General features: G+C 38.7%; 1 protein-coding gene across 5 annotated transcripts in view; it reads left to right on the top strand.

Moving 5' to 3' along the window:
* The first annotated feature begins 13,430 nt into the window (after positions 1-13,430).
* The window catches only part of Dync1i1 (dynein cytoplasmic 1 intermediate chain 1), a 296,210-nt gene continuing 282,584 nt past the window's right edge, over positions 13,431-27,056 (top strand). For 3 of the 5 annotated variants that reach the window (XM_058572177.1, XM_058572178.1, XM_058572176.1), the window contains exon 1: positions 13,431-13,560. The gene's annotated coding sequence lies outside the window, so the exon portion shown is untranslated. The remainder of the gene's footprint in view (positions 13,561-27,056) is intronic. The other 2 variants (XM_046422593.2, XM_046422592.2) reach the window with 1 other exon arrangement.

Genomic DNA, 27,056 nt, shown 5'->3' with positions numbered 1-27,056 from the left:
AAACAAGTTTCATTGATTTTTTTTCTACTATTCTTCTGGTTTCTGTTTCATTTACTTCTGCCTTAATATTTGTTATTTCCTTTCTTCTACTGTCTTTGGGCTTAGTTTGGTCTTCTTTTTCTAGTTCCTCAAGGTATGATGTTACATTGCTTATTTTAGATCTTTCTTCTTCTTTGTGGTAAATATTCATTGCTATGAACTTCTCTCTTTGAACTATTTTGCTGTATTCCATGAGAATTGATATGTTGTGTTTCCATTTTCACCTCTAGGATATTTTAATTTCTCTTTTTAATTCTTCTTTGATTTACTGATTGTTCAGGAGCATGTTGTTTAACTTCCACATATTTGTAAATTTTATAAAGTTTTCCGATTATTGATTTCTAGTTTCATACTATTGTGGTTAAAAAAGGTATTTCATATTTCAACCTTCTTATATTTATTAATAGTTGTTTTGTGGCCTAAAATATAATCTATCCTGCAGAATTGTCTGTGCAAGCTTTAAAAGAATGTATATTCAGCTGTTGGATGGAATGTTCTGTAAGTCTGTTATGTCAATTTGATATGAAGTATAATTTATGTCCAGTGTTACTGATTTTCTGTCTGCATGATCTGTTCTTTTTTGAAATTGGGTTATTGAAGTCCCTTTCTATTATTGTATTGCAATCTATCTTTCTCTTCAGATCTATCAATATTTGCTTCATATTTAGGTGTTCTAATGTTGGGTGCATCTATATTTATAATTGTTATATCCTTTTGATGAATTGACTACTTTATTTTGTAATCATGTGTTATTTAACAATGGTGATACATCCTGAGAAATCCATCATTAGGTAATTTTGTCATTGTGCAATAATCATAGAGTGTGCTTGCATAAACCTAGATGTATAGAGTTGTGCTACTTGATGTAGTCAAGAGACATGGTTAACACAAGTTGTATGAGGCTGATGTTTTTGTGACATGACATGCTAATTTATAGTAACTATATTTTTATAAGTAAAATTAGTATAAGATAACAATTTGTAAGTATAAGATAACAAAAATTATAGTATAGTAAATAGATAAACAAGTAACATAGTCATTTATTATCTTTACAAGAATTATGTACTGCCCATAATTATATGTGCTATACTTTTTTTGACTGACAATGCAGTAGGTCTATTTACACTAATATCACCATAGACACATGAGAATGTGCTGTGTTACAATGTAATAATGGCTCCTACATCAATAGATGATATGAATCTTTCAGTTTCATTATAATCTTATAGGACCATCAGCATATATGTGATCTGCCACTGACTAAAGTGTTGTTATGTAGCACATCTATATTCAGTGTCTCTCTTTGCAGTTTTTGACTTAAAGTCTATTTTATCTGATACAAGTAGAGCTAACTCTGCTCCCTTTTGCTTTCCATCTGCATGGATTATATTTTTCTATTCCTCCACTTTCAATTTATATATTTCCTTAAAGGTGATGAGAGCCTCTGATAGGCAGCATATCTTTTGATTAGAGAATTTAATCCATTTACATTCAAAGCAGTTACTGATATGTAAGGACTGCTACTTCCACTTTGTGAATTGTTTTCTTGTTGCTATCTTTTCTGTAGCAGTATGCCTTAATTCCTTACTTTTTATCTTTTGGGTATCAACTATAGGTTTTTGCCTTGTAGTGCTTGCTGCTTGCCTAAAACATCTCATAGTCCTATAGTCTACTTTAAGCTAATGACTATATAATTTATTTTGCACACAAAAGCTCTCGCTTCTATTCCCCCTTCCAAATTTTGTGTTTTTGATGATATAATTTACATCTTTTATATTATGTCTTATAACCAATTATTATAACTACTACTATTTTTAATAGTTTTAATACTTAAACTTCATCCTAAAGATAGGAATGATTTACACCTCACTATCATGGTGTCTGAGCTTTAGATCTGTTTCGGTACTTACTGTTACCAGTGAGTTTTGTACTTTGGTGTTTTCATGTTACTAATTAGTACCTCTTTTTCTCCCTAACCTGAATTCCCTTTAGTATTTCTTCTAAGGCAGGTCTAGTGACAGTGAACTCACCCAGCTTTTGTTTGTATAAAAATGTCTATCTACGATATCTATTCTTATCAAATAATGGAAACATCACATTTCACAACATCACTGGTGGAAGTGATAAAATAAAGTATCCTCAGTAAGAAGGTGGTCTAGCTAAGATCTGAAACAAAAATTAGTATTAGAAGTGTCATTATCTCCTTACCCACCCCTACTAATTGCACTTGTGTGGGCATGTACATATGTGTGGACACGGGTGCGCGCGCGCACACACACACACACAATATCACACACACAATATCACAGGAAGGAAGGGTCCCTTTATTTAGGAACATTAAAGGGAAAGGTCAAATTTTTCCACAGCAAAGCTTATCACACAAATGAAAATTGAAAAAAAAGAAATGTAAACTGAAGTTAAAGGAAGCCCTGTCCTAAGAAGTCATTTCTAATGGCTGTGGTTTCCACTTATTTGAGAGATTCTGGGTGTACTTCCTTGACTTTTTCATTTTCAATCACTCAAAACTGCTTTCATGCAGTTCACTGCTAGATTGGTCTGTATTTCCTTCTTACCATCCACTGCCACAAGAATTCATAAAAGTTGTTTATGAGGCTGACCATGCTCAGGATTCATAGAAACTGGCACTATTTTGAACTCAGCCATTAGTAGCAATAACAAATGCAGCGTTGGTGCCTGACTCGAGTCTTAAAAGGGCCAGCGAGGGAGGCTTGGGGAGGAGTGCATTGGGGCGGGGCAGTGGGAACAGGGGTGGGAGGAGGGGAGCTACAAAAGGCACATACACGTGGTTAGTGGGAGGCCAGAGACCCAGTCTAACCACAGCCCTGAGCACAGCTGCATCCGGGACAGGCGTAGGAGGCAGGGAGAAAAGGGCTGGCAAGGAGTGGGGGGGGGGGGGCGTCTGAGGATGTGATTGTATTATTATGTCCTACCACCTGTACTTAGTGTGCTGGGTTGACTGTGCTGGCTTTTACCACTAATTCTCCCAGTTTTTATTTCTATAGAGATAGCTCTCAGGTTGTGGGTGTGTGTATGTATGTGTCTACATACACATGCTTAAATTTTAGAAATCCTCCTTCTGATACGGAATAGTAGCCATTCTTTTTTCCTCCTTTCAGTATCCCTCAGAGTAGTTGTGTTTCCATTGCCTTTTGCACACTTTTCTTTCTTGACTGACAAGAGCTGAACCCACCATTCTTCAAAATCAGAAATGGAGAATTGAAAAATATATGTATATACATACCCCTGGGGAACTGAAAAACTATTAGAACACAATTCTAAATAATAACTAGTTCAGAAGTTTAGTGATAATGCTCGCTATATATGTGGCATTTTTAAAGTGCTTCTGATGTGTTAACACGTTTAATTTTCAGGGTTACCCAGTGAAGTAGGTGCTGTTAATATCTCCTTGTTACAAGGGAGGACCTTGAGTCACGGTGAAGTCACAATGGAGGTCAAGTAAATACCTGTTTTGCCCAAATTATCATTGTGAGAAGTCTGTGTGTAAATTCAGTTCTCTGTTTCCTGAGTACAGCAGACCTGATAAAACCCCCAAACTAAATTACATAATGATGGTAAAGCACTGGAGCTCTGGCGCCAAACAGTGTGAGGGTCCTGGCTTCAGTCTTTATAGGATGTGAGATCTTCAGAAAGTTACTTGACCTCTCTATACCTCAGTTTTCCTAATGCATCCAATGGAATGATGCTAATAGTGTGTTTATGCATCAGGAAGAACTGAGCACACAGTGGGAAACATTCTTGCATCTTTGGGAAGTTGGCACAACAAATATTTATTGAATGCCAGTTGTCATAATAGAAGAGCACACGTTGACAATAACAGTGAAAGGGTCGTTTATTAAATGTACTCATTCAAAATCCCCTCATTTTTCCAACTTTGGAGAAAACAACCTACAAAATATTTTAAGTGCCAACGTCAGGTAATTTTAAGGCAGGCAGGCAAATAAAAATGAATAACTTGGTACGCATTTACTTGAAAAAGTAGAAATGATGCTACAAGCTAAGTTTCTCTCTTCCTAGAAAATATATACCCATTCTTGGACATAGCTATGGATAGATCATATCCAGAATGCTTAAAATACTTTATTTGTTGCTTTGATGCTGATGTTTTGATCAATAAAAAAGGTGTCTCCTGCGGCTGGAGATGTAGCTCAGTGATGGAGCACATGCTTAGAATGTATGAAGACCTGAGACTGAGCCCCAGCACAAACAAACCTCTTGCTCTCTTTTCCTGCCATTCTGGCATGCTCATTTATAGGATCTTTGAACCAAAGTTTTAAAGGATGATTGACAATTTTTGAATAATGTTTAAAATGTTGATTTTCCCAATTTCTTCCTCCCTTAAATAATGTTCTTCTATAAATTGTGCTTGATAGAATATTTTTAGAAAAAAATCTATATCTGACTTGGATATAAAGGCTCATAAAGTAGACTCTGATTCTGATTTTAGAGACTTTGCAGCTGGGCACAGTGGCACACACCTGTAATCCTGGCAACCAGGGAGAGTGAGGCTGGAGGATTGTATGTTCAAGTCCAGCCTGGGCAACTTAGAAAGCCCTGTCTCAAAATAAAAAGTTTTAAAAGGGATGGGGATATAGCTGTTATAGGCTAGATATGAGGTGTCCCCCAAAACTTCATGTGTGAAACAATGAAAGAAAGTTTAGAGGTGAAATGACTGGGTTATGAGAGCCTTAATCCAATCAGTACATTAATGCCCTGATAGGGATTAACTGGGTTGTGACTGCAGGCAGGTAAACTATGGTTAGAGGAGGTGAGTTATTGGGGACATTCCTCTGGGTATATGTTTTGTTTGTGGTAAGGGAAGCAATGTCTTTCTCTTTCCTCGTACCACATCCACAGCTGCTTTCCTCTGCCACACTCTTCCACCATGATGTTCGGCCCCCCCTCCAGTCCTGAGGAATAGAGTTGGCTATCTGTGGACTGACACTCTGAAATCATGAGCCCCCATATTAACTTTTCCTCCTCTATACTGTTCTTATCAGGTCTTTTAGTCACTGTAGTGAAAAAACTGACTAAAACAGTAGCTCACTGGTAATGAACCCCTGGATCAATCATTAGTAAATTTTCCCTTTATAATAATAATAACAATAATAATAATAATAATAATAACAACAATGAAGAAGAAGGTGGCCATGATTTTGCACAGGAAAACAAAATAGCAATTTAGTGAGCTATGAAATTCAAAGGGCTACTAAAGCTCTGTATTTAGTAAATTCATGGACAGGACATTATTAGGAGTTGAGCAAATGTGTCAACTCTAAGTTATTCCTTTATGCCTGGATAAAGTTCTCAGAATTCTACTGGAAAACAAACCTTTATTCTAATAATAAATCTCAATGCTTGAAAATAAAAGCAAGTCAAATGTTTCCCAATGGTAAAGGGAACATTAAAAGATTGTTAGTAAGCCCATTAATATTGATCCAGTGTTAAAAAATGATTGAAATAATATGCAGATGGGGAAACTTTATCTTATACTGGAACTAATCTCAGTGTTCACTAACTCCTTGCCTGTTTCTTTGTTTTGTGTTTCTTTGGGACTTATTCCCAGTGCTTTCCTTTCTTCCTTTCCTGTTCTCTCCTCTTCTCCTCTCCTCCTCTCTCTCCTACTCTACCACAGAAGTAAAACATAAAACGCACACTTTGAGTTTATTGAGGAAAACTTTGAATTCTATTAACCTGTTAACTTGAAATGTTTTGAAATATTTTCCTCAAAATACAGAAATTTATTTTATTTTAAAAAATTATGGTAATTTATAGTATAAATTTATTTGTAGTACTTTATAGTATAAATTTTTAACATTTAGAATCATTTTTTAACTATATAGAAGAAAAAGGCTTTCAGACTCTTGATGCTAATCATCCCATTTACAGGATCTTGTATGGCCTTATTCATATTTGACAAGTGAGAATGTTAAGAAACTATTTGAACAGTTCAGCAATTTATTTCCATCCATGTGAGCCTTTAGTGAGGGAGAAAGTTTGACTTAAAAATGATGAAGAAATATTAAGGATGTCAAAGTAATGAGAGACATAATAATTTTAAACAGCTTACGATATTTAGTCTTTTCCTTTTAGTCCATATGTTAAAAAAACTTTCATTAAGAAAGTCTTTTAAGAAAAGACTTAAATAAAAATTTGCTAAACAAAAGAGGAAAAATTGAGTTTAAAAAATACTGTGAAGAAAAGTTGGTTCACTACTGTTACTAAATAGTTTCATGCAAGGTAAGAAAAAAGCCCCCAAGGCCCAATGACAAATGGACATATATGGATACTTTTTTCAATGCTCATAAATAATTGATTTTATCTATAGACCATTATTCAACATTTTAGTACATATGTACATACATACATATCTGCAATAAGAAAGTGTTCAATCTAAAACATCAAATTTAGAAGTCTTTCAGAATTTGGTAAATACAAATAAAAGGCAGAGAAATGGTCCAAGTGGACAATAAGATCCATTCTTTAATGAGAGTATCAGAGTACCAAAGGTTTCCTCATGTGCAAATTGGTTTTCATGCTGAAAACTGAAATGGAAATATTAAACTTATAAATTATAGTTTAACTGTATTTTTAAAATTCATCTTGTCAGTCATGTGAATTGTATCATCCTCCACAAAGAATTTCACCTGAATACCAAGAAAATGTCAAAGAGGACCGGGAGGTGCAAGAGTATTTATACCCGGATGGTTCCACCCCAGTACTAGTGTGAAGGGCATCTCCCCAGAGGAAAGACATGGGCAGAGACTGCAGTAGATCATGGTAGAATCCCTGGGGAGGGAGTCCTTCCTGGCTCACTGCATCTCAATGGAACCAGAGTGGCACAACCACCCACTACGTGGTAGGAATTAGATGGAGTGAACAGAAAGAGAATGTGTACTTGGTGTTTCACCAGGAAGTGAGAGGGCACAGCAGTCCTCAGTCATATGGACTCCATCTTCATCTTGACTCTTCTTGTGACAAGGAAGTGCCACACTTTATGTATCTGCAGCTTGCTGTTTCTAATGTCTGAAATACATATTATAATCACTGCCAACAGATGGAATTTAGTGCATATGTAGGGAGTTTCCAGAGGAAGAAGCTTATACCATGACCTTCTATTGTGTTTAACTTAATAGTGTTACTGAAATGACTCCTGGTATCTAACAGGCTTATTGAACACACAAAATTTATATTTGTCATAGAGCAATTCGAAAATAAGGTTAAACTCAAAAAGAAATCTATAATCTAATAACCAAGGACAGACACCAATCATTTTGTCAAGTTATGTATAAACTTTATTTCATTTAATCTTTGTAACAACCTTAAGAGATGGGCACTATCACACCTATTTTACAGATGATAATATTGAGAAGTAAAGAGTTTAAGCAATTTGTACAGAATAATACAGCTAGTTAATCATAGGAACTAGTTTTAATCTAGGTATGCCTAACTTCAAAGCCTGAATTCTTTACCTCTACATAACATTTCTGATTTGTACATTAATACCAGAAAATTGTGCTATTTCATACAAACTGTTTAATAATTTTTTCTTAAAGTGTAGCTCTATTAATGACAAAAGCATAAGAAGAAAGAGCCTTAAGTGGGAAACATATATAAAATTTGTATTTTGAAGTATATAAAATATCTGGATTTTGCTTCTTAAGAGTCAAATGATTTTAAGAGTTAGCACATGAGAAGTAACAAATAATGAAGCACCACAAAAAGAATCACTCAGATTCACGTCAAAGGCACACATACAGGCACACACATACCAATATGTATGTGTGTGTATGTGTAACTATCTAGAAATAAATACAGATGACTATAGATGGTGGGGGAGCTAGACCAGACAGGTGTATCACTCCTCCATTAGAATCAAATTTTCGGAGTAGTGGTTACAAAAACTATGAAATGTGTTTCTAGAGAAGTAATGTACAAAGATGTGGTTTATTTTTATTTTTTGATAAAGTTGGCTTATTTGACTCCTAGAAATAAAATTTAAAAATAAGTAATGAGGCAAAACACAAAGAAATGTATGTATATGGATTGATTTCACAGCAGGGAAAAATAAATGTTTCTATTTAGACAATGACAGAAAGTGAATTTAAAGCAACATAAATAATTTATATTTAAATTATGGATCATTGGATCCATAATGCAAATTATTATTTTTTCCCTCCATAAGTATATGTGCTTAAAATGATTACTCAAAGATCTAAAGATTTTAATTTGTGCTGCATAAGTTATATTTTATTATTGATTATTTAAAACATGTATTTTGGCTTAGTATTATCCTTGAAAGTAAAACTGATCAAGGAAGTATGAGGAGGAGGGAACAGGAAGAGGGGCAGACACACAGAGGCAAAAGTGAAGGGGTTGGGAATGTTAGTAATTAGGGTACAATTATATTACAAATATAGGTCATTATAATATAATTGTAGTTACATTTGGAAGTTTTCCAAAGAGCATTAAAAAAACTCTGAAACCACACAATGGACATCTCTTAGCTCATTGTTGTAAAACTGAAGACGAATTCTCTGCATGCAGCATAAACAAAGTCCATTAATGAAAAGTGTTCAGAAGACAAAAAGCAGGCATTGCATTAAATGTTGGAATCATTGATTTCCCCATAAGCCACTCTTCGATTTCCAGTAAATTTTCAAATATGTTTTGGGACCTCTACTATGGTTTTGCATTGGCACAAACAAACCAGCTTCAGTCACATAATGAAAAAAATAAACTGTATCTGTCATCAACCCTATCCTACACAAAAGCATAATAACACTGGCAGTGGCTTCAATTAATGTCTTCATGGGTATTTATTCTTAGCATGATGGAGAGTTCGTGCCATCCTAACTAAAACATTTTTTTTTTCAATCATTTTTTTCTTCTGTGGGTGTCTCACATTTTTAACAGCTGGATACTGATGGGCTCATAATTCTTTTCTGTGATTTTAGAGCCTTTGGATAACAGGTAAATTTTCAGTATTATTTCCTCCAACCCAGATAAAACAAACTGAGAAATAACTTCCAAAGGGGATTCTGGGAAGAGCTGAAGGGTCTGGATATCTAAGAGTGTTGGTGGAACCTGTGTGAAGTGCGGCTCTAGAAAAGCATTTTGGAAACCATTGAGCCACATCTGTGTCCAGCACTCATGAACAAAACAACAGGTGCACGGATGCAGAGGAATCTGTCTTGAAGCCTGGTAGAGCCCTAAGGTCTGAGTGGTCCCTAAAGTCAGGAAATGTTACAGTTTGGACACTGAAATCTAGAGAGTACAAAGCTTTACTTTTGTATTTTTTATGCAGGCTGGGTTAAAAACAGCCAACTCTAGCTAGCATTTATTGAGTGTTTTTAATTATGTGCTAGGGACTGAGCCAAGTGCCTCACATTGATTAAGCCATTGAAATATCACAGTAGACAAATATTATTGTTTCTTTCAGACTTCTAGGAGACTTGAGTCTCAGAGGAGTCTAGTAACTTACACAAACATTGGTTATGGAACCAGTCAGTGGTAGACTTAGTTTGCACCCACAGTCTGATTCCAGAGTAGGAGAACTCAGCCACACTGTTCTCTAAGAACCTCTAAATGGCCACCAAGTCAGAGATTTGCCCAGTCTGTTTTGCAGTAGCTATTTAACGTTTTCATTGAGACCTTCTTTCAACCATAGGAGCAATAACTAGCTTAAGACATAAAACAGGTGCATTGCAATAGCTTGAAAAGACTTTTAATATTTCCTTCATGAAAGTTTTATCAAATACCTTTCATTTTAATCTCAAAGTGATTTCTGTCTCTAACGTATGCTTGAGACTGGGTGAAGGTACATAACATTTCAGATTTGGCACTCTTTCCCATAAAAGGGAAGTTTTGATGCTGGAGAAATGTTATTTCATGTAGAAGAATTCCTCTCCTCATTCTGATGTTCCTTTGTACTGCATGAAAGTGTCTAACGTTTTTAGGAAATTTCAGTGCTTGAAAATCTGATATACGAGTTAGTGGGTGATTACTTGTAATACAAATAATCCATCCCAGAAGTATAGAGTGTTAGCGTTATGTACAGGTTTATGCAATAAAAATGTAGCTAGATTTAACTTTTCAGATTGTTGAATAAAGCGAGATGCACTGTCTTTAATTCACTATTCTCTAATCCAGAACAGAGGTTATCTTGGATTGTCAGATTACAGGTATCTTGCTGTAAAGAGCTATTTTGGCCAGCATCATATGATAATCCCTAAAAGATCAACAGCTGAATATCAACTCAAAGGAAAAAATATGCCTCACAGAATCTTTTTCAAGAAAGTGCTGAAACAAATGGAAATCCACATGCAAAAAAAAAAAAACAGAAAAAATATGGACACAGACATAATGTTTTCATAAGATTAGCTTAGACTTGATAATAAACCTAAACGCAAAATGCAAAAATATAAAACTTTAGAAGAAAATACAGAAAGAAATCTATGTATTCTTGGTTTTGGGTTTGGTGATAACTTTTACATAAAACACCAAAAATGTGACCTATGAAAGAAAAAATTGATGTTATTCTTCTTGAAGTTAAAAACTTCTGCTTCATGAACAATATGGCTAACAGAAGAAAAGACAGGGAAAAGAATGGAGAAAATATTAGCAAACATAAATCTGACAAAAGATTTATAACTAAAATATGAAAAAAATATTTCAAATTTAACAATAAGAAAATAAACAACTCGATTTATAAAATGGGTAAAAGATTTGAAGAGATATCTCACCAAAGATATGCAGATGGAAAATAAGCACATGAAAAGACACTCAGCATCATACTTATGAGGGGATTCAAATTCAAATAATAATAAGATGCCACCACACAGCTATCAGATTGGCTAAAATCTAAATCACTGATAGCACTAAATGCTGGTGAACATTTGAATCAATAGGAACTCTCACTTCCTGCTGATGGGAAAGAGAGAAACGATACAGCTACTTTGGAAGAAAGTTTGGCAATTTCTTACAAAGCTAAATATTAGGTTCATCATATGATCCAGTAAACACACACACAGGTATTTTCAAAAATGAGTTGAAAACTTGAATATATACAAAGTCCTGCTCATGAATGCTTGTAGAAGTTTTATTCATAATTATCCAAACCAGAAGCGACCAACTTGTCCTTCAACAGGTGAATGGATAAACAAATCAGTATATCCATTCACTAAATGTTATGCCGTGATATGGAGAAATTAGCTATTGATTCATTAAAAGACATAGAAGAGGGCTAGGGTTGTGGCTCAGTGGTAGGCGCTTGCCTAGAATGCGTGAGACACTGGATTCAATTCTTAGCACTGCATATAAATAATGAATAAAATAAATGTCCACCAACATCTAAAAGAAATAAAAAAGAGATGTGGAAGATACTTACGTGCATATTTCTAAGAGTAAGGAGTCAGTCTGAAAAATCTGTATATTGTATATTCCAACCATAGGACATTCTGGAAAAGGATAACATGTAGAGACAGTAAACAGAGCAGTGGTTGACAGACTTTGAGGGGAGGGAGAAAGAAGGATACCAAGGTGGAGCATAGAGGGATTTTAAGATGGTGAAATGTGTGTGATATTGTGATGGTGTATACATGACATCATGCATTTGTCAAAACCTACAGAACTTTATAACACAAGGTGTAAACTCCAATGTAAACTACAGACCTGAATAATAATATATTAATTTTGGATCACCAATTTTAACAAATATATCACACTTTTGCAAGGTGTTAATAATAGGGGAAACTGTAGGAACTTTAGGAATAGCTAATTTCTTCATAGCGTGGAATAACATTTAATGAATTGATATACTGATTTGTTCATCCATTCACCTGTTGAAGGACATGTTGGTTGCTTCTGGTTTGGGTAATTATGAATAAAACTGCTATAAGTATTCATAAGCATTAGGAAGGTGGTATATGAGAACTCAGTTTCAGCTTTTTTTTTTTTTTTGGTAAACCTAGAATTGCTGCAAAAAAAAAAAAGTAGCAATTAAAACAACAACAACAACAACAAAATGGTTGATGTTTCTTTTTTGGTTTTATCTCTAACCCCAATTATCATCTTCAAACCAGTCTCTTCAGCATTTGCTTGTTCCAGTCCCTTTCTCATTAATACCCTCTGATGACTCTTTTTGAGTATCATTCTTTGCTCAAATGCCTTCAGTGGCTCTTCATTATTTGCTCTTCAGCCTCTCTTAAGACCCTAGTCATATCTTGTAGGAGTTTGTCATTCTTCAACATACTGGCCCACTTGCTGTTTGCTAAGCAAGGAGGAGGAGGTTTTTTTTTTTTTTTTTTTTTTTTTTTTTTTTTTTTTTTTTTTAATGGCTGGAAATGCTTTCCCCTCTATATTTCTATTTTCACAAGCAATAGCTTTCCAGCTCAGATTTTATTCATATTCACAATAGTCTTTACTTAGGTTGCCTTTACTCTTCCTTCCATCTTCAATAGGATTTTAGCCCCTGTGAGAAGAGAGACTGTATTTTGCTCATTCTTTATTTATGTGAAGCTTCTAGAAGTATGCTGTGCAGGCAGTGGGCGCTCAGCAACTCAGTGTTATTGATATTGTATTCACAATCGGATCTATATTTATTTTAAATTACTGTAGTCCATTTCAATTGATAAACTTATAAATATTATGCATGATACACTGTTGTGCATATTGAGGACATAGCAATGATCAGGAGACAGTCCCTTCCTTACAATATCTTACATTCTAATGTAAGAACCTGATGAACAAGGAACTTGAAAAGCTTATCTATAAAATGGTGTCCACCCCATCGATTAGCATCCCAAACTCCACTTGTCAGTGTTAAAACTTAGTTATTATGACAAACTTTGGGGGAGTCCAAGAATGTTTACTCAGATATCTAAAAGCTAGGACTAACAACGTGGAAGCAAGCTGTGTATATTTCCTTTTGGGAAAAAATGGGATCCATCAGACTGGGAAGTCACTGTGAATAGCGGGTGGATCTGAGCTTTCTTTTTTTAAATGACCTTAAAGTTTAGCTGTCTGGCAGTGAAAGTTGTTCAATGGTGGCATTTCGGCTGGAGCTGCCAAACACTCTTTGCAGCAACTCAGGTGTGAGTCCTGCCCAAGGCAGAGGGATAGACCCCCCCAGGTCCCCTCCTTGCCACCAGCCTCTGGGCTGGGGATGCACCGCTCAGTGCCGGAGCGGGTGCAGGAGGAGAGGGAGGGCACTCCCGCGGGAGGGGAGCGGGGCGTGGAGGGCGTGGGCCGGGGGCGGGGCGAGCCCCGCAGACTGGGTGCTCGGGAGCTGTCAGTGTCAGGCTCGGGAGAGAGAGGAAGTGATCGCTCCCGGAGGAGCGCGAGCTGAGCGGCCGGCGCAGCGTGAGACAGCACATCCTGCCCGCGCCGGGCCCGCCGCCCTACGGTCCGCCCGCGCCGCCGCAGCCCGGGAGCCGCCTCCGCGCTCCGGAGCCCAGCGCCGCCGCTGCAGAGCGCATCCAGGTAAAGCCCCAGCCGAGGTCGGGTCTCAGCGCCGCAGCCTCCGCGCCCCTCCCCAAACCTTCGAGCCCGGGTGCCTTGGGCACTGAGAGTGGGGCAGTAGCAGCCACCGCTGCTGGCACCGCTGGACCTTGCCTCGGCCCCCTCCTCAGGCTTCTGCGTACTCTGCTGCGCCCAAATGCTACTGGAGCCCCCCCCAGCGGAAGTCCCTGCTGCAGTTCCCCCAGAGGAGCCCAGAGACGCGGGCGGAGGAGGCAGGGTCATGGAGTCATCACCTTGTCGCCCACCTTGTAAACTGGGAGGGGCATCTCAGTGCGCCCCGCCTCAGTCTTCTCCTGGGGGAGCGGAAGGCAAGCATCTGTGCTATCTGCACCCCAGTGGGCCACCAGCTGACGGCCCCTGGGGGAGGGGGAGCTATAGAGGGAAGGGTAAGGATGCTGTTTGATTACATTTTCAAGCTGTCTGCAAAGCTCTTCCCTGCCTACCCGCCAAGTCGCAGGGAGCGAATGCACTTTCAGCAGGGCTTTAATTAAACACTCACACAAGAAAATGCCAATTTCTCTCTGCTGCAAAAAAAAAGTGTGACTGGAGTATGTATTTTGGTAAACACCTTCCCGGCTGCTTGGCTCTCCTTCCCCCACTCCTACTCGGAATCGCTCTGGCCTTATAAATCTGTGCGTCGTCATCCTAAGGGCAGTGATCCTGGCAGCCCTGATGGGAACTGAGTGTGCAGGAGTCTCATGACTTGTACCTTGGCTAATAAGGTTGAACAGAGGACCAGGACCAGGACAAGAAATTTCTTAGGAAGTCAGAGATTCAACAAAAAGGAAGAAGAGGGAATATATTTGTTATTCTGGTCTCTACACACCTAAGTAAGGGGCAGTAAGTAGCCAGCCATTTTCTTGCCTGGAATGCCTTTAAAGTGTGCACTGTAGATTTACTGCAGTTCATAATTGTGAAAAAATTGCTTCCAAACATTCCAGACTAGCAGAAGACATAGCTAAGAGCGAGGGACAGGTAACTTCAGTGGACATCCTTGCTACTGTTAGCACAGTTACGTGTGACTGTCACTGCACTTAACTTTGGTGAAATGGGGAAATCATAGAGAAGCATGTTGATCAGTGTTCTAAATTTGAAATGGGAACATACAGATCAGATTGCATCCTGAGGGCACCAGTGAGAATTTGAGTAATACTCCCTCTGATTATTTACAATGCCAAGTTTGCTTTGAAAGGTTTGGGGTGGACAAAGGGTTTAGACTCAGTTCCCATCATGATTCTCAAAGAAATGAAATCTGATACTGCTAGCTTTAAGTAACCATATTCTCTTCAATGGAACCAGCTCTCCAGGTTTCTTAGGATCTGGGGAGCCAGTGCCTTAGGAGCCATTCCTTTAAGAATCCCTGGGATGTTTCTACAATAATGTAGAGGTCCAGAGAGGATTTTTCCAACCTGTCCCAGCTTTAGGCCCTATTTTTGGCATAGACTGTCCCTAGCATCTCTTCCTTGCCTTAGGCTTCATGCATAGATACACCTGCTCCCTCTACTCTTGGTTGTATCCTCCCATGCACCCCTTGAAGAGGAGAAGGATAGCCTATAGCCTGTCCCTACTCCTACTCTTCCTCCTCCTTTTCTGCTGGAAATATATTCAAGATTGCTTGGCCATTAAAGGTTTACATCATTGGGCTGGGGATGTGGCTCAAGCGGTAGCTAGCTCGCCTGGCATGCGTGTGGCCTGGGTTCAATCCTCAGCACCACATACAAACAAAGATGTTGTGTCCGCCGAAAACTAAAAAATAAATATTAAAAAATTCTCTCTCTCTCTCTCTCTCTCTCTCTCTCTCTCTCTTAAAAAAAATGTTTACATCATTAGGTCTAATTACTGTTCGGGACATGGTCAGAAAAAAAGAAATTCAAGCCACAGGAAAAAGGGACAGAGTTCTTATACTATTAATCTGTGATCCCCAGTTTCTGATCATCTTCTGAGATGGCAAAAGGAAGTCACTCAGAATTTCTGTCATCATGCTCTATATCTAAGAGGGGTCACTATGAAAAATTTTACCAGCAGTTCTTTCCAAAATACCCCTTCCTAAGTTTACATTTAATAAATGAGTATTTCCTTGACTCCAGTGCTGAGTCAAGCAATTTCTGGGGCTCCTAGACTCAGTTTATACTCAGAAAGCTGTGTAGGCCAAAAATGTCAAGGGCATACCAGGTCTTTAAACCCAGTCCCCTCTCCCAGCATAGACCATGCACTCAGGGTTCACTCTGCTCCCCTTAGTGGGATTTTCCTTCTCCCCAGTTTCTTTCTGTAGTGGAACCTAGCCTCAAATGGAAAAGTCACACACACATACATTGCAAACATAAGTATATTCTCTCTTTTGTTCTCCCTTCACTTGGTTCTACCAAATAAAACAAAGATTGATTAACAACAGCTAAAATGTAGTGACACTTTATCAGGCATTTCAGTTTAAATTCTTTCACATGTTTTAATTTATTTAATTCCCACAAGGATCTTATAAGGCAAATATGGTTGATAATTCTATTTTACAGAGGAGAAAAATCATGGCACAAAAATGTCAAGTATGCGGGGCACAGTGGTGCCTGCCTGTAATCCCAGTGGCTCTGGAGGCTGAGGCAGGAGGATTGAAAGTTCAAAGCCAGCTCAGCAATGGTGAGGTGCTAAGCAACTCAGTGAGATCCTGTCTCTAAATAAAATACAAAATAGGGCTAGGAATGTGACTCAGTGCCCCTGAGTTCAACCCCTGGTACAAAAAAAAAAGTTAAGTAACTTTCTGAAGCTTGTTCGGCTACCAAGTTGTAGAGCCTGGATTTGAATCTAAGAGCCCTGACTCCAGGCCTGAACTTTAAAGTACTCTTCCATACTATAAAATAATTCCACTGCTTAATTGTTAAATACCAGATTATTTTCTTAACTTATCTTGTTTCAGTTCTTATATTAATGCTGTTAAGTAGACATTATTCATATTTTATACAGAGTGAAACTGAGTTGAGAGTTAAGTGGACCAGGCACTGTGGCACATGCCTGTAATCCCAGCCTGGGGATGTTTAAGTGGGAGGATTGAAGTTCAAGGCCAGCCTCAGCAATTTAGCAGGGCCTAAGCAACTTAAGGAAACCCTGTCTCAAAAAATAAAATAAAAAGGATTGGGGATTTAGCTCAGTGGTAAAAAGCCTCAGGGTTCAATTCTCATTACCAAAAAAAAAAAAAAAAAGAGAGAGAGTTAAGTGGCATAGTTAACAAATGGCAGAGGTAAGATTCAAATCAGTTCTGTCTGGTGGCTCTAAGTAGAACCCATTTATTTCAACTCCTGTCCCCTATGAGAAACAAAAAAGGGAGGGCAGGATTGTTTCTTTCAAATTGGTTGCCCAGTTTCATAGTGAGAAAAATTTCCTTGAAGCTACATGTGTAGCCAGCGTCCCCGCTTTTTTGCCAGCTGATTGGTTACTACAGATGACAAGGTGAATCTTGTTAACCTATTGTCCCTTTGAAATCAAATATTGCATTGAGTTTTGCCTCATTAGTGAAATTAGCTAATTGCCCATAATACTTTGTGGATTTTAAATGTACTGTAGATGGTTTCTCCCTCAATCAGCGGTCCCTTTTATGAGAAACAATTGTGGCTTCTATATCCTCTAGAAAATGTGAAAACATGTTCTTTGGGGAACTTTTCTGAGACAATGAAATGCTAGGGTTGACCTTTTTTATAAAAAAAAAATAAGATTAATTCAACTCTTGCTTTTCTTCTTTGGAACGTATAAACTCTTGCCTAGGGCCATATGATAGTCATCCCTCTTGACTGGGGATTTTTCATGGCCTTTGCTTCCTTGGTGCAGGAGACCTGGCACCAGAACTTCAGGGCGAAGCTTTCATTTTACATAACTGCCACTGCCCAAGTGCTAATCTGGAGCAACCTCAAGGTTCCTAGGATCCCTAATTTTGTTTGGACCATCTTTCTTAAAGGCCATACACTCTAGAGAGAAGGCACATGGATGGTTTCATGATGGTTGTCATTTAGCCCATTAAAGTTAATGCAAAATTAAGCATTTGTGCATAAATGCAGGTTTTTTTAGGGTAAATATAGGGTATTACAACTAAAAAGAGATTTATAACCATTGGTTTATAAGCACTGGTTTGGAAAGGGGAGAGGAGAAGAGGTCGCTCTGATGAAATATATTGAAGAAAAGGCAAAATATTGTGCCTAAGGAAAAAAAAAGTTCTTGGCCATTAAGACATTTCTGGCCTTTCATAGGCAGCCTGGGCGACAGGAATAGTGTACAGTAACATATGCTGCAACCAAATTAGGCCTCTAGGAGTGGCGGGCAGCCCCAGCCCTGCTTCTATTCATGGGGCATTTATTTACCCTGTGCATAACTAGAGCTTTACTACAGATATTTAGTTCGTCAGATCATCCCAATATTCCTGTAAAAATAGACATTTTTCTTTCTGATAAACAAGGAGATGCTTGGAAGGATTTCAGCCTCTTGGCCAAGGCCACATGAGGCCAGTTGGTGGAAGAGCTGGATTTCAAATGCAGATCAGTCTGATTCCAAGGTCTGTTTATTCTCTTCCCACCCCATCTATTGTTTCTCTATCTATGTGGGTTGCCAAAAAAAGTACTGTTTAGTGTAGCTTTTTATTGTAGCAGCACTGTGAGTCCCTCAAGAACATACTCACATGCTGATAGGAAAAGCCTAAGTGTTATCAAAACGAACAAGAAAATTACACATTTCTCTGTGTGGCAGAGGATAAGCAAGCCCTGGTTTCCTTGATGTGAGGTGAAGTCCCACTCACGTGGCTCTCACATGTTGCCAGGCGTCTTGCTGAATACCAAATATGTAGCAGCCCTCATCTAACAGCCCAAAGACTATCTGGCCAGGGTAACTCTAAGTCAAAACTTAATTCATTGCAAAGAGGGATTTACTTGCAGGCTGCCGGGTCTTCTGGGGCTTACCTGATAGAGTGACTGTGTCATCTTCTAGTACTAATTTAGGCTTGGTACTAAATCCTGAGAGGTCCTCTGCTTACTAACTGACCCTATGCCTTGTTTTTAGTTCACATCAATCCTGAAATCCTCTCAAGCAGTTTTTTCTGCTTTGAAATATTAGTTTAGCCCTAACATCTTTACACTGTCCTGTACTCTTGCTTAAAGAACAACCTGTGGTTCATCTCAGGGCACCGAATGGCTAATGCCATCAGGATGGCAAAGTGCACAGAGGAGAAACTTGTGTTGGAGTTGAGGGCATTCTTCTTAATTGAGGCAGTGGGCCTCTGACACTGTAGAGGACAACAGTACTTGATTCACAGATCTGCCTGGCAACAGTTGCTAGTGAGCTTCATCGTGATTTAATTCAGCTACTTTCAGCATTTGTTTCTCTTCTATGACCCTTAAAGAATTTTTTAAAATTCTGCCACTCCCTCCTTACCCTGTGTTTTAGGTTGATAGCTAATGTTTGTCATCATAAATTTAAATAATCACATGAATGTGATCTATAGAATATTGTAAACTTTGGCATGTACAAACAAAACAATATTATTCATTGAATCAAATAATATCTAAATATGACACTAACTTCAATGTAAAACATGAAAATCTGTAACAAAGGGAAATATTTCTATCTGTAGTAAAACATCATTAAGATTTGGGATTTCCTTTCATTTTCCTTTGTTTTCGTTTTCTTTTTACAATAATACAAAATAAGGGCTTTTGTGAAAGTGGATGGAGTAGGAATGTCACCTCTAAATGACTGTATGGTACATTCTCTGTAGATCAGTTTTAGGAAAGCATGCAGACATAGAAGCTGCAGATCTAGAAATGAATGTCATTTGCTCTTGTCATTCCTGCACATTCTTTAGAAAGACTTTGTGGGGCGAGTGGTGTGCAAATGCCAGTTTGAAGACTGCACATTTGACTGGCCCAGGTGCCTTGTGTGGGGGTTAGTGTGGAATAGGTACTAGCAGTCAGGTACTGCCTGTGTCTCTGTGGCTCCAGTTAAAGATGGGTGGGTGGAAAGGAACTGCGTAGAGCAGTTGGTGTCATTTCCTAGGTGACTGTGTGGACAGCTCTTTCCTCTATTTAATGATTTTCAGTAAGACATGGGCCATTCTAGGATGTTTTTAGATTAGTGGTTGTCAGCCAGGATCATTTGGCAAAGATCCTGGGGACATTTGGCAAAGCCTGGAGACGTTTTTGCTTATCACAGTTGGGCAGAGGGGCTGCTACTATCATCTACGAGGGAGAGGTCAGGGCTGTGGCTGAACATCCTGTAGTGCACAGGACAGATCCTACAGCAGTGATCTACCTGGCTCCAAACATCAATGACACCAAGGTTGAGATGCCCTCTTTCTTGGGTTTTCTCATTGAAATCTTCCTGTGCAATTTGTCCATTTGTTTGATCTTTTACCAGATAACAAGAGCACACCATGTAAGAGGCAGCATAAAGTAGTGGGAAGAAGTGGTGGGATCTCCTACACATTGCCTTATGAGAGCCTCAGCTCATCTGTCTGTAAAATGGGGATAATAATGCCCACTTATGATAAGCATCATGAGGATTATAGACATGAGTGTACAGGTTCCAATTCATGAAACATACTCAATGCATGAAAGATGATGTTTTCTATTATCCAATAGCAATTTTCATGCACAAGCCTTCTCTTCTCTGAAATGGGCATGATCTTCAAAATAAATAAAACTCCTTGGAAATAAAGGTTTGCTTTTTGAAAAAAACAAAAACAGACTCTTTGTTTATACTTACTTATATACATTCCTCCCTCCCTTTTAGACTCTAGATTTCCTGAAACATCCTTTTATCTTCCAGCACAGAGTCCTGCGCACAGTATATACTCAACAAGCTTTAGTTTGACCTGAAATATTAGCCAAATAAATCCCACTTAATTTTCTTTTTTTTTATAAGACTGAATCCCTTCCCCTTGGACCATTTTCATGTGTTTAGTAAAAACAGTCACTTCCTGAAGCATAGCGCCCATTGTGTGTCTGGCCCCAGTGTGAATGTGGGCTTGGTAATGCCTAGATTTTTGAAAGCCTTGCCTTCCTGCATCAGGATCATGTGGAACACTTCTGCTGGGGCAAGAGGAGTCTTGGGAACTTTTTGTTCTAGAAATGACAGGCAGGAAGGTTTGAGTCTTGTGTTTTGTTCTGCAAACCCCTCAGGCTAATTCTTTTGATCTGGCTTTGATCTGACAGTCTGCTGAGCCGTCCAGTATTTGGGTTCCTTTCAGATGGGAGCAGGGGAAATTTTGATTCATTATCAGATTTATATTTTATTCTGTCCGGAGAGAAGCTACCAGTAATAAGCATATTTTAAATAGCTCTAATGAGTTAATGAGGACATGCATTTGTCCTTTGCCTACAGTCTTCTGCTGTAAGAGGAATGCCTGCTGGATTGTCTGCTCAGACCTGAAATAGAGCCCATTTTTTTTTTTTTGTTGGACAAGATGAAGATTTTACTAATTGAATTGGAATGAAGTCCTCTCCTTTAGAGTACAATTTTAGATCCTATAGTGTGCCATATGGAAGCTTTTAAGTGTTTATCATGTTGTTGAATGTTAAAATGAGCCTGAGTCTAGAGAATGGCCTGAAATTCTGTCCCAGAACCCACTTGTGGAATGTCAGGAGTTGTTGGGTTTGGATGACTGAAAGGGCAGAAGGCCCTGTGGGGAATGTGTGTTTTGACACGGTGTCCTCATTTAAAATGACGGTGCCTCTCTTATTTCACCATCCGCCCCATTAGTATCAAAATAGCAAGGGGTTGTGGGAATTGGAGTGTATTTTGTGGAAGAAGAATAACAGGAAAACTTCTCTGCCTGATTCCTTTAAAAGTGTGACTTTGTTCACTTGTGGAAGGTATAGGTTACAGCTGATTGAGAAAGAGGATCCTCCCTGTTTGAATGCCTTCAGGCTCAGAGGAAAAGTAGAATTTATTTACATAAGTTAAAGTGCCAAACTAAATCTCCCAATGCAAATATGGACCACCCCAGGACAGTGTAAGGGCCAGGTTTGGGGTTTTGAATGCTTACAGATTTTCTTGCTTCCTCTTTTAAGTTTTTTTTTTTTTAATATTTATCAAATACTGCTGAAAAGTAATTGGCGTATCAAGCAATGGTGAAATCCCATATCTCATACCATATGATTTAAAGGTGGAAACTATACTCATTTTCCTCAAGGATTCCCCACCCACCACCTTTTTTTTTTTTTTTTTTTTGGTACTAGAGATTGAACTCAGGTCAAACACTGAGCCACATCCCTAGTCCTGTTTTGTATTTTATTTAGAAACAAGGTCTCACTGAGTTGCTTAGAGCCTCCCGTTGTTACTGAGGATGGCTTTGAACTGGTGATCCTCCTGCCTCAGCCCCTTGAGCTGCTGGGTCACAGTGCCAGGCAAGGGTCCCTTGTTTTTAAAGGTTAAAATATGGAAATGTCTAAAATTTGAAGGCCAACACATTATAGATTTTATTTAAAGAAAATAGAAAAGTCAGGTTACAAGGCAGTTTCTTGGTTACTTGAGGAAAACCTTACTTTGAGGATGGGTCAGAGCATTGGAAACTTCACCTCCACACCATGATTACCTTCCCAAATGCCAGGCAGGTAGATTAGGTCAGCACATAGCGAGGGTTCTTCCACTCTCTGGTGGCAAATGGAGAGTGGAAGTTGCTTTAACTGGGGCATGTGTTGAGGTGACCATGTGGTTCATGTTGGCAGTTGTCTCTTTCTTCTTTACACTCTCCTCACAGGACGTTCCACAGCCATGTCTGTCTGGGGATGGTGAAAGAAGAGTACTTAGCAGTTGCCAGCATTAACTTGAGGAAGGTGAAAGTAACGGGAATCCTGGCTCACTGGGGTGAATTTAGGCCATGGGGCTGTGGTGGGGGCTCTATTGAATAGGTTAGGCTGGGTCACGATGCAGAAATAACTCCCAAACCTCAGCCCAGTGGCCCAACAAAAGACTTTTCTCGCTCATTTTACATGGCCAGTGTGGGCCCACAGGGGCTCTGCTTACCCTGTTCACTAAGACCCATGCTGAGAGGCTTCATCTTGAACAGCACGTCCCCGATCTCTATAGCAAATTGCATACTGGATATTAAACCCATTCCAGAGGTGACACAGGACAAACCCTGCCCACAAGTCATAGGCCAAAGACAGTGTTCCGTCCTTGCCTAACTTCAAAGAAGTCCTTCAGAATAGTCCTATGGGAGGAAACTGGAATTTTTGTGACTAATACAAATGACTGAAAAGGAGGGATTTACATGAGATGTGCCATTTTCTGTTGTTATCCATGGCCTCTAAGAAGCATCCCTAAGGATACAACCTGATCGATCGTCACAAGACCATTCAACTCTTATAGCACACGAAAGGATGCTCATTTAGAATCTAAAATGCATTTGCATGATTTTAGCATCATGAGCAATAATAGGTCCCTGGAAAACAGAGCTTCTAAATCTAGACTATTTTTTTTTTACTAACAATGAATTTAAAAAATATGTGTAGGGGTGAAAATTAGCTTCTTCGGTAGTTTTTCAATTGTAATAAAAAATATTCATTTAGTACTTATGGAGTGCCAGCCATGTGGGTGTTTGGTGGGCACATGGAAGTGAACAAGTTGAAGATCTTAAGAACTGTTATCTAATCGGAGAAAAATAGAAAAGTTTAATATCAATAACATGGTCATATGCTGTCAGGTGTATCACATATCAAATGGTGATCACTTATGGTAAAATGTGATAAATGCCTGATAGAGGTTTAACAAAGTACAATGGGGAATCAAAGAAGGAAAGTGATTAAGAATTAAGTGAATAATCACCTTGAATTTTCATGCTGATCAAACATCAGTGTTATCTAGGAAATACCCACTTTTATTGATGTTTTAGTCTTCATCTTCCTCCCTTTTCTTAGACTTAATTTGATCCCAGGAAAAAAAATATAAAGTAATTATGATTGAAAGGTACTAGAGAAGCATGACTTCACTTACTAGATATGTGTTACTTTGCCTCTCTTACATTCTTTGTTTGTAAAACAGGTCTGATAAAAAGAACATCCACCTCTTAGTATTGTGACAAAGTCTGAAAGAATAAAATCCCCTTAATTTTTTTTGCTTCTATTTTTTTTCTCTTGGATCATTTTGATACATTTAATATAAAAGCTTGACTTCCTGAAATGAAGGAAATGACCTGTTAGGTGTCAAGACCCAAAATGAGCATGGGTTTGGCCAACCTTGCCACTCTGGAAAGCTGGTCTTCCTGAGTCAGGATCAAGTGGAGCCTTTCTGTTTACCCAGGTGGGTTGTGCCTGGTTCACAGTAAATAACTTTTTCCGGTGAGAATTCAAGTCAGCATTTTTCCTGGCCCAGGAAGCAACCTTATTCTAGAGAGCTCTGGAGTTTCAAGCTGGTTTCTATTCTGATCTTGTATTCTGGTCTGTTGAAGGCACATTTCCTTGTTCTCTTAAACCCATCCTCATCACTCCAAAGCCATGTTAAGTTCAAATCTAATGTAGTACAAATTCTTCGTGGCTGAACCCTGGAGACATCAGCATGTTTGATTCCAGAAAGTTAGAAGGTCATGTGCTTGGAGTCAGTGTCACAGGCAAAAGTATGACAGTCAGAGTCTGGGTACTATGGATGGAGAGCTGGGTGGTTCCTTTGGTAGATGTGCATATTCTGTGTCCTCAAGCTCTTCTTTGGCTCCCCCTCCACCACTCCTTATATATAAAGTAGGAGGAACTGAGGGGATCCTGTTCTGAGCCTATGGGCTGTAAGAAGGTGAAGGTCTAAGTACAAAGACTCCATCTTTGGAAATGAGATGTGAGGACACCTATCAAATGTGGCCCAAACTTCTAGTGAGAAGCATTGAATTCATATCAACGTAATAGAGAACCATTGATTGACTCAAGCTGTTCAAACACTGGACAGCTGTTGCGTTGTGAATTCTCCATGACCGGAGGAGACCAAGTGTGTCCTATCCAGTGAGGATCATCTTGAAGAGACTCACTGATGAGAGGTCAGGGTAGTATTTGGTAATTTCTATATTATTTTTCTCCAAATTTGAGAACCTATGATTCAGTGGACTAGACAGAGCCTTATCTCACTCTTTTCACTTGGGTGTAGCATAAACAAGGGGTAGGTGCGGACCTGGAAAGATAAATGTAATGATGTATTATTCTACTTCCTTTCCCTGGGACCCATTCAGGTTGTAGTAGTCGCTCAATTGACAGTCATTAAATTCCTGATGCATGGCATTTAATGGTGTGGTTGGAAGTAGCAGATATCATTGAAGAAAGTTGAGTAACTTGTAACAACCACTAAAAGCAAACAAGAAATGTCATGGCTCATTTCATTCTTAACTGGCCACACCACCATGCAGGTGAGGGTTCATTAATTCATTAATTTATTTGCTAATTCAGTAGTCTCTTAACATATCCTGATGATGTTTGGGATCTGATCTGCCATCTCCAAAACAGAGGCTAGGTGAAGGCATCATTTCAAAGGCATATGCCAGAAACCCCCAAATACCATGAAAAACAGAAAAGCAAGAGATTACTTGAGGGATAAGTTCTCACCCTGCTTATATTATGTGAATAATATATTATACATGCTAAGATATCTGTTTTCAGGCTTAATTTCTCTCGTCTTCACTCTATACAGGAAAGGTGTGATATGTTAAGTGAAGTGTGAATTCTAGTTCTTTGCATTGATTAACACATTTGTGTAGATTGGGATAGTCTTAACATAGAAATGCTTGTTTTTTTCTAAATCCCTTACATGTTTTGAAAATAAATAATTTTCTTTTGCAGTGAGGTGAGACCAAAGGCCAGAAACAATTGCCTTTACTCAGTTATAGCCTGAAAGTACAGCACTAAATACCCTCTTTCCACTTTCTCCCCCATTGTTCTTCCACTGCTCTGACCCCAGTCAACCATATGCCACAGACCACTGACTTGTGCTTTTCCCCAAACACAGGCTGCTTCCCCCTGTTCCTGTCATTTCATTTACACTGCTTTCCTTCCTTAAGACATGCTTTCCTGGTTCATATCCTACCCACACATCAGTGTCTGGCTCTTGCAACTGCTCCTTTAAGAAGCTTGTTCTGCCCTGCAGTTCCTGCACACGATCTTTGGGCTTTATGTTTTGGCATGCACTTATTCCATTCTCCTTTGAAAAGTTGCAAGTATTTTCAGATCCTTTCCTATTACAAGCTTTTTGAGACAGACTCTATCTTGATCCTTTTTGTGAGTCCCACAGTATCTAGAACAGCACTTTGTAAAGGCTTGGTAAGTATCCATTCAACTGAATTAACATACAGATACATTTAGCATCCTGGAGTCAACAATTATTCAGTCTTCCTGTCTCTTAGCAAATTAAAAAGTTTGATTGATTTATTTTTTGTGGGGGGGTGAATAAAAGTTTTTATTTATTGCTTTGTAAAGCAATGTGAATCTCCCTGGTTTAAAAGGCATGGGAGACCTTGCTCAGACACTGAGGTATTTTTTCTTCTTTCCTTACATAAGAACAAATCATCCTGCCCTCCTTCTCAATTCTCACTCCCTTCCTGCAGAAAGTTACTGTGCAACAGGGACTGGAGCTGTGGAAAGAAGAGTGCTCTGATCCGTGAAAGAAATTGACATTAGGTGACTATATGTACATGTGTGTGGGTGCATGCTTATGTACTGAGAATATGACCAGGCTACATTGGTTGGGCATCAACATCTTCATCTGTAGTGAGTTGTCATATTGTAGCCATGGAGACAGAAAAGGTCAGGGCCAGCATTTAATTAACTATACGGATAGGTGGGATTAAGATCTGAATCTTCATTCTGAGAGTGGGTATATTAGATTAGTCTTAAGTAGTCCAAATTCTCCAGCAACTCAGTGATGAATAAATACACAACTCAATATAGGTATATATTATATATGATGCTACAGATGTAATATGCCACCTTCTAACTTGCCAGGAGAAACCTGGCTTCTGTTGGATCACAGTGTTCTTGCATCAGTCAATATGCACTTGTTTGAGAATTCAGATTGCTAGGCATTTGGTGTCTGGTCTGAGCTGGGCTTGGTTGGGACATTCACCTAAAATCATTAAGGGTGATTCCAAGGCTAAGTCTAGATGTGGCATGGGCATGGGAAAACCAAGCAGATGGTCTCATTATGTAATAAATTCAAAAGGGCAGAAAAGGGAAATATAATAGGTGTGGTAATAATATGGCAAGCAAGAACACTGGATTGAAGCCAAAGAGTTGAGAGGGAGGGTGGGGGAACAGATCTAGGGGAATTCTGAAGCCAGTAGAGCTCTGATCCTTTTACAAAGGGTATGGCTGGGAAGAGAGGGAAGAGCTCACTCAGGTACATTATGGAAGCCAAATTTGTTCATGTGACAAATATTTATTGAAGATCTACTCTGCACCTGTCACTATCCTTAGGACTGACAGTACATCAGAGAATGTATTATGGACAAAATCTCTGCC

This window comes from Marmota monax, unplaced genomic scaffold, assembly GCF_021218885.2.
Source record: "Marmota monax isolate L192 unplaced genomic scaffold, Marmota_monax_Labrador192_F-V1.1 WCK01_AAM20220418_F8-fsc00144, whole genome shotgun sequence".
NCBI classification, from domain to species: Eukaryota; Metazoa; Chordata; class Mammalia; order Rodentia; family Sciuridae; genus Marmota; species Marmota monax.
The sequence above is the reverse complement of the archived record's forward strand: the minus strand, read 5'-3'. Positions and strand labels throughout refer to the sequence as shown.